This window comes from Triticum aestivum, chromosome 6B (assembly GCF_018294505.1).
Source record: "Triticum aestivum cultivar Chinese Spring chromosome 6B, IWGSC CS RefSeq v2.1, whole genome shotgun sequence".
In the NCBI taxonomy this organism is placed as follows: Eukaryota; Viridiplantae; Streptophyta; class Magnoliopsida; order Poales; family Poaceae; genus Triticum; species Triticum aestivum.
Genome location: NC_057810.1, coordinates 663,031,235 through 663,038,914, shown reverse-complemented (window position 1 = coordinate 663,038,914; position 7,680 = coordinate 663,031,235).

Genomic DNA, 7,680 nt, shown 5'->3' with positions numbered 1-7,680 from the left:
CCCACGTGAGTTTCTCTCCTCCCTTCTCTAATTATACGACGACGATTAGCTCCGGACAGTGAAGTATTGCTGGATCGGATAAGTCTGTATGCTTGCAATCCGTAGAGAGGATGTGCTTTCGGTCCTCGGTTCAAGGGATCGTTTGTGAATGGTTCGAGGGACTTCATCAACAATCTACACAAACTCTTCGTCCGCTACAACTTGAGGTTGGTAACAATCCTATCTAAACCTCTCATGTATCTTCATAGAGTTCCTAGTTTCGTGATTGTAGGACGATTTTTTTTTGTTTTCTATTATGTTTCCCAACAGTCATCGCCTGTAACTCTGATAAATCTCCAACGTATCTATAATTTTTGATTGTTCCATGCTATCATATTATCTATTTTGGATGTTTTATATGCATTAATATCATATTTTGTATTATTTTTGGGACTAACCTATTAACCTAGAGCCCAGTGCCAGTTTCTGTTTTTTCCTTGTTTTTGAGAAACCTTCGCGATGATTTTTCTTGGACCGGAAGACACCCAGGAGACTTGGAGATGAAGTCAGAAGAGCCGCAAGGTGGCGACAAGGGTGGAGGGCGCACCCAGGGGGGTAGGGCGCGCCCCCTACCTTGCCACCTTCTCGGGACTCCTCTGACCTAACCCTTGGCCCTATATATTCACATATATCCCCAACCCACCAGAAGCATCCACGAAAACACTTTTCCACCGCCGCAACCTTCTGTACCTGTGAGATCCCATCTAGGGGGCTTTTCCGACACCATGCTGGAGGGGGATTCGATCACGGAGGGCTTCTACATCAACTCTATTGCCCTTCCAATGAAGCGTGAGTAGTTTATCTCAGATCTACGAGTCCATAGCTAGTAGCTAGATGGGTTTTCTCTCTCTTTGATTCTCAATACCATGTTCTCCTCAATGTTCTTGGAGATCTATCCGATGTAATCTTCTTTTGCGGTGTGTTTGTCGAGATCCGATGAATTGTGGATTTATGATCAGCTTATCTATGAATATTATTTGAATCTTCTCTGAATTCTTATATGCATGATTTGATATCTTTGTAATTCTCTTCGAACTATCGGTTTGGTTTGGCCAACTAGATTGGTTTTTCCTGTAATGGGAGAAGCTCTTAGTGCTACCTCTTGAGCATTGCGTTGGTTTTCCCTTGAAGAGGAAAGGGTGATGCAGCAAAGTAGAGTAAGTAGTTCCCTCAGTTTTTGAGAACCAAGGTATCAATCCAGTAGGAGGCTCCTCAAAAGTCCCTTGTACCTACACAAACAAACAAGAACCTCGCAACCAACGCGATAAAGGGGTTGTCAATCCCTTCACGATAACTTGCAAAACTGAGATCTGATAGAGATAATAAGATAAGATAATATTTTTGGTATTTTTATGATATAGATTGGAAAGTAAAAGATGCAAAAAAAAGTAGATGGAAACCTTATATGATAAAAGATAGACCCGGGGGCCATAGGTTTCACTAGTGGCTTCTCTCAAGATAGCATAAAAGTATTACGGTGGGTGAACAAATTACTGTCGAACAATTGATAGAAAAGTGCATAGTTATGAGATTATCTATGCATGATCATGTATAGGCATCACGTCCGCAACAAGTAGATCGAAACGATTCTGCATCTACTAATATTACCCCACACATCGACCGACTCCTGCCTGCATCTAGAGTATTAAGTTCATAAGAACAGAGTAACACATTAAGCAAGATGACATGATGTAGAGGGATAAACTCAAGCAATATGATATAAACCCCATCTTTTTATCCTCGATGGAAACAATACAATATGTGCCTTGCTGCCCCTGTTGTCACTGGGAAAGGACACTGTAAGATTGAACCCAAAGCTAAGCACTTATCCCATTGCAAGAAAGATTAATCTAGTAGGCCAAACCAAACTGATAATTCGAAGAGACTTGCAAAGATAACCAATCACACATAAAAGAATTCAGAGAAGATTCAATTATTTCTCATAGATAAACTTGATCATAAACCCACAATTCATCGGATCTTGACAAACACACCGCAAAAAGAGTTACATCGAATAGATCTCCAAGAAGATCGAGGAGAACTTTGTATTGAGATTCAAAGAGAGAGAAGAAGCCATCTAGCTAATTACTATGGACCCGAAGGTCCGAGGTAAACTACTCACAACTCATCGGAGAGGCCATGGAGATGATGTAGAGGCCCTCCATGGTCGATTCCCCCTCCGATGGAGCGCCGGCGAAGGCTCCAAGATGGGATCTCGCAGATACAGAAGGTTGCGGCGGTGGAAATAGTTTTCTGTGGTGCTCCTGGATGTTTTCGGGGTACGTAGATATATATATACATACATATATATATATATATATATACATACATATATATATATATATATATATAGGCGAAGGAGGTAGGTCAGGGGAGCCACAAGGGGCCTATGAGGGTGGGGGGTGCGCCCACCCCCTAGGGCGCGCCGGGCACCCTCGTGGCCGCCTCGGTTACTTCTTGACGTCCACTCCAAGTCTCCTGGATTGCGTTTGTTCCAAAAAGATCGCTCCCGAAGGTTTCATTCTGTTTGGACTCCGTTTGATATTCCTTTTCTTCCAAACACTGAAATAGGCAAAAAAAATAGCAATTCGGGCTAGGCCTCCGGTTAGTAGGTTAGTCCCAAAAATGATATAAAAGTGTAAAGTAAAGCCCATAAACATCCAAGACGGGTAATATAATAGCATGGAACAATCAAAATTATAGATACGTTGGATACGTATCACTTAGCTTTGGGTTCAATCTTGTGGTGTCCTTTCCCAGTGACAGTAGGGGCAGCAAGGCACGTATTGTATTGTTGCCATCGAGGATAAAAATATGGAGTTTACATCATATTGCTAGATTTTATTCCTCTACATCATGTCATCTTACTTAATGCGTTACTCTGTTCTTCATGAACTTAATACTCTAGATGCAGGCAAGAATCGGTCGATGTGTGTAGTACTAGTAGTAGATGCAGAATCATTTCGGTCTACTTGACACAGACGTGATGCCTATATTTCATAATCATTGCCTTAGATATCGTCATAACTTTGCGCTTTTCTATCAATTGCTCGATAGTAATTTGTTCACCAACCGTATTGTTTGCTATCTTGAGAGAAGCCACTAGTGAAACATATGGCCCCCGGGTCTATTTCCATCATATAAGTTTCCGGCCTACTATTTTGCAATCTTTTACTTTCCGATCTATAAACCAGAAATTTCGAAAATATTTTATCTTTTTATTTATCTATCTCTATCAGATCTCACTTTTGCAAGTAACCGTGAAGGGATTGACAACCCCTTTATTGCGTTGGGTGCAAGTTTTTTGATTGTTTGTGCAGGTCTTGGTGATTTGTGCGTTGTCTCCTACTGGATTGATACCTTAGTTCTCTAATTGAGGGAAATACTTATCTATACTTTGCTGCATCACCCTTTCCTCTTCAAGGGAAAAACCAACGCAAGTTCAAGAAGTAGCAAACTCCCACAAGTCATCACATATCCATCTTCACCAGCCACACGTCAACTGTTGCACCAAGATCATCTCCATCGTAGAGAAAGGGCCACGACAAGGAAGTAGGAAGAGGGAGTCTCCGCCAATGCCATGCACTAGCAATGACGCTAATATGCCTGTCTCCTCCCCCAACATGATATTAGCTTGTAACTTGACACTAACCTTTATATGCATCATATACATGTTTGAGTAATTGCCCTAGTTCTTGGGGATATCGAGGAACTATAATATCTTTTTACAAATTGAACGCTAATGATATTCGTTCAATGAAATGTGGTTGTGATGTCTTCTAAGTGCACATGATTCAGTTGTAGCGTATCGAAATAAGAATATCAATCCCACATGTACCTAGGAAATGGTGTTTATGACTCTTGGTTTATTGAATTGTTGCCCAGAAGTTAATCGTAAATCCAAGCAAAAGCGATGCGGAAGTGGAAATCATTGCAAGAGTTATTGTGACGGAATTGAAGTCCGCAAGAGTAAAAGTAAAGAATAAGGGAGTAATGAAATCTATGACCTCTACAATAGGCCTAAGGCATTCTCAGGGAGTCTGGATTCACCACTAGTGTGTATGTTACTTTATTGTGCAAATACACAATTTTGGGTTCAGATAACCGAGGCGCTTTATATGTTTTTATGTGTGGGCGGAGCCAAATACATATACTTGCATATTGACACAATTCCGTATCACACTCGCCACCATTGTCCATCCCTTGCTAGATAGAGGCGACAATGATTAAGGTTCTCCTCATCGACGAGGCTAAAGCGGTCTCCGTTATTCCCCTATCTAAGTTCCAGGTAGAGAGGGTGGTAGCTTCTGTCATCGTAATACCCACTCACCTTCGCTTCCCTCTGATAGTAAAATCCTTCAAATCCATAAAGGAAAATGTTCTGAGGTCGACTTCATTGAACATCATGAAGAATAATTAACACAACATATAAAGAGAATAATGTATCTCATTGGTAGTTCCTCCATATCCCCGAGAACTAGGGGAGTTACTCAGACATAGAGACAACATACATCACAAAAGTGTTCATGGAAGTAACAGATGAATGGTTAATGTACCCACACATGAATCCAACCTAGGGTTTGGTATTACAATGAGATGAATGGCAATATTGATGTTGAGGATGTGGATGAACATGGCGATGAAGAACGATGTCGTAGTCTCCTCAATCGGGGTGATGGCGAGGTGGTGCCCTTATGCCGCTCCCCCCTCCGGATCCCTTCCGGAGGTGAGGTATTATGGTTCTAGTTTGTGATTCCGGATTCTCTATTTGTCCTCTACGAAATCCGGCCACACGGGGTTTAGTCGACCAGGGGGTGGTGGCATTATACACGACGACCATCCGTACGAGCATATATGCTCGTACCTCATATTGTCTTCGCCTCTAGAAAGCCATGCGCGGCTGAGAATCGATCAAGGAGAGCTTAATGCAAAGAGGGGCGGAAGCCTATATCGAACGTTGGTGACAGTATGATTAGTACGTAGTTGAAAACTATTCTCTGAGATATAAATGATGCAGTCATTAAACGACCAGTGTCTGGATTAGCCCTGAATAATCAAGGTAATCGCGTGAGATGGTAATGGCCTTGGCTGGATAATGGAACCATGGTGTGGCTGCATGTCGGTCGTGGAGTTATTTGGACGCTGTCGGTGTCAAAACCAGCGGATCTCGGGTAGGGGGTCCCGAACTGTGCGTCTAGGCGGATGGTAACAGGAGATGAGGGACACGATGTTTTTACCCAGGTTCGGGCCCTCTTGATGGAGGTAAAACCCTATGTCCTGCTTGATTAATATTGATGATGTGGGTTACAAGAGTAGATCTACCACGAGATCAAGGAGGCTAAACCCTAGAAGCTAGCCTATGGTATGATTGTTGTTCGTCCTATGGACTAAAGCCATCCGGTTTATATAGACACCGGAGAGGGCTAGGGTTACACAGAGTCGGTTACAATGGTAGGAGATCTACATATCCGTATCGCCAAGCTTGCCTTCCACACCAAGGAAAGTCCCATCCGGACACGGGACGAAGTCTTCAATCTTGTATCTTCATAGTCTTGGAGTCCGGCCGATGATGATAGTTCGGCTATCCGGACACCCCCTAGTCCGGAACTCCCTCAGTAGCCCCTGAACCAGGCTTCAATGACGACGAGTCTGGCGCGCATATTGTCTTCGGCATTGCAAGGCGGGTTCCTCCTCCGAATAATTTATAGAAGATTGTGAATACCAGGATAGTGTCCGGCTCTGCAAAATAAATTCCACATACAACCGTAGAGAGAATAATATTACACAAGTTCAATCTGTTGACGTATTTTGTGGCGTAACGTCACACCACTACCAAGCCTTCAAATTGTTTTTATTGTTCCATCTCAGCACATTTAGCGAGGCGGTTTCCTTGGCACGTCTTGTCGAAGTAGAGATCGTGTTCCCCTTATTCCGGGATTCCCATCAATACAGACGTGGGCAACCCAACCGCGCCATCAATCACGACGCTTGCGGGATAAGCGAGTTTTACTAGGCCAGTGGGGACGCGTGTTTCTGTCCGCCCATATAAGGGGATAAAGATCCAACCTTTTTACCTGCGCCTTCTTCCTCCTTGGCTTATCGATCTCTGCGAACTCGAGCTCTAGCGCCCAAGCCCGCACATCTCACCTCAACCTTCTCCAAATATGTCCGCAGCGGGAGGCAAGTGGATGGCCTCCTCCGTCACGGAGGGGCATATCCAGAAGCTGCGTAGCACCGAATACTTGTCCAGCGACATCGCGCATCGGCTCCCCGAAGAGGGAGAGCTCATCCCCACCCCCAGGCCCCATGAGAGGGTAGTATTCCTTCCCCATTTCCTCCGCGAACTGGGCTTCCCACTTCATCCCTTTGTCCAGGGGCTCATGTTCTACTACGGCCTAGATTTCCACGATCTGGCCCCAAATTTTATTCTCAACATCTCGGCGTTTATCATCGTGTGCGAGGCCTTCCTCTGCATCCAGCCCCACTTCGGCTTGTGGCTCAAGACCTTCAGTGTCAAGCCGAAGGTTGTGAAGGGCAGTCAAGCGGAGTGCGGAGGCGCCATGGTGGGCAGGATGTCCCACGTTACGTGGCTGGAGGGCACCTTTGTGGAAACCATCAAGGGGTGGCAATCGGGGTGGTTCTACATCACCGAGCCGCGTGATCCCGAATGGGCAGCGGCCCCCGAATTCAGATCCGGCATCCCCACACGGCTCACCTCCTGGAAAGAGAGTAGACGGATTTGGGGCGATTCGGAGGAGCTGACCGGACTCCAAGCCTGCGTCCAAAAGCTGGTGGACAAGAAGCTTAAGCTTGTCAACGTAGTCCAGGTCATGCTCATCCGCCAGATTCTCCCGTGCCAACGACGGGGCTTCAATATGTGGGAGTTTGATCCGGCGCAGCACCAGACTTTGAATGGGCTCTTTGACACTACGTACAAAAAGGTCTGGAAGGTGCTGTTCAAGGGCGCCGAGGCTCCCGCATCCGCTACCGAAGATCGCGGATTCAGCTCGCAGCGTCCAGCTGACAAGGTAAGTGATATTGTCCTTTACGGGACACTTGTTATTCATAGTTTAACTCTATGCGGGATCTAAACTCCCTTTCCTTTGACAGGGCTGGCTGAAGAAGGCCGCACAGGCTATCTGTCCGGCCCCATTGCCAGAGGACCCAGCTAACGCCCGCCTAACGGGGCTGCTGGCTCCGGCACCCCACGTGGTGCCGGAGAAGAAGGCCAAGAAGAAGGCCACGGGGACTCGGAAGAGTTCCCGTTTTCAGGTGCTATCGGACGATGAATCCGAGGCCGACTCCTCCCACCAAGGCGAGGAGGAGAAGAAGAAAGCCTCTCCCCCAGCGGGGGGAGGGAAGAAAAGGAAGGCGTCCCCAACAAGGGAGGCCGAAGGGTCCAAGAGGGAAAAAACTCTTCCCCCGGACTGTTCCGCCAACGCTAGTGATGACGACGAGGACTGGCCTCCAAGGGCCAAGCCCCTGGCGAGATCGTAAGTATCCGAACTCCCGAATAACTTCAAGGTTTTTGTTTTCCGTCACATTATGTCTTTCTAATGCCGCATACAACCCTGCAGTCTGCCTAAGGATGATCTCCCCGCTTCGTCGAGTGAGTCCTTAAGGGTGTCGGATATGGATTCT